This window comes from Octopus bimaculoides, chromosome 7, assembly GCF_001194135.2.
Source record: "Octopus bimaculoides isolate UCB-OBI-ISO-001 chromosome 7, ASM119413v2, whole genome shotgun sequence".
NCBI lineage: Eukaryota > Metazoa > Mollusca > Cephalopoda > Octopoda > Octopodidae > Octopus > Octopus bimaculoides.
Window position 1 is genome coordinate 56,774,817 of NC_068987.1, and position 1,357 is coordinate 56,776,173.

Sequence of the window (1,357 nt, forward strand, 5' to 3'; positions counted from 1 at the left end):
TATATATATATGCATGTATCTCTTTTTACTCTTTTACTTGTTTCAGTCATAATATGTATTTATATATATATATACATATATGGCTACAGAATGTCACCAACTGTGTAAACAACATGAAGTACGAAAACAAACAAGAGAAAGAAATGGAAAACAGGACAAGTAACAAGGAGAACGACCCTTCATTAGTTGTCGGCTGTCTATCTACTCCTCATTTCGAGAATTCAACGACAATAGGAGTCTTCGAAGACAGTTCCGCCCATAAATTCCGAAATAAAATTTTGGATTTATGGAGGATCAAACTTTGGAACAAAAACAGGACAGTGAAACGACCTTCCATATTGTTTTCGTTCGGTTTCCTTGTATGCCTCCACATCCTATTACTATCATGGCACTCCCGCATTCTTCCTCTCCTGCTTCTCCTCTTCCTCCTCCTCCTCCTTCTTCTTCTTCTCTGCTAAGAATTCACAATGACCTTGAACCCACAAGAGTAAACAAGAGAGACAGAGACAGGCAGAAACAAGGAAAATGTCCCTTGTATTTGAATACTATGCAAATATTCTTTTAAAAAAATTTTCTTTTAATTTTTCCAAAACTTAATTGTTTTCCATGCTTACAGTTGAAAAAGTCTCAATAACTGAAACCGGTAATGAAATGTTTTTAATAATATTATTTTAGCTTTTTCTACCTTGACTTTTTTTCCATATATGTCAATTCGTGTGTTCCTTTTTAACCTTCTACATATATCTATTTATTTATTTATTTATTTATATTATTATTTATTATTTATATTATTATTATTTATATTATTTATTGTTTATATTTTTATTTAGTATTTATATTACTTATATTATTATTTAATTGAACATCACGCATTCATTTGCAAGTAAGTTTATTTATATACAAACTTACTTGCAAATGAATGCGTGGCGTTCAATTAAATGATAATATAGACAATGTGTGTGTGTGTGTGTGTATGTGTGTGTGTATGTGTGTGTGTGTGTATAAGGGTGCAGGCGAATAAATTCTTCCTGTGTGCTCGCATCTATTAATGACTGATTAAGTGACTGTGAAAGGAATCAAGAACAGCTAACATTAAGTTTACGAGCAGACTGTCAGGCAAACTGGTATCCCGCTGAGATAATAAGCTAGACACACGTCCTTTAAAGAGAAATGCTTACAGACAAAAGTGATAAGTAATTCTTTTAGCTTACATTTTGGCAACATTATTATCTTAGAGTGTTAATCCATTTTCATAAAAGGCGACACTTGTTTATGCTTAAGAAAAGACTGAATTTTAGGTTTTGTTAATTTTTCTTTGACGCTTTTGATTCTTTATTTTCATTGATTAACTTTGGTG

At 31.5% G+C, this 1,357-nt stretch overlaps 1 protein-coding gene across 2 annotated transcripts in view; it reads left to right on the forward strand.

Moving 5' to 3' along the window:
* LOC106873894 (uncharacterized) overlaps positions 1-1,357 on the forward strand; it is a 161,052-nt gene that overhangs the window by 157,205 nt on the left and 2,490 nt on the right. The gene's annotated exons all lie outside the window — the stretch shown is intronic.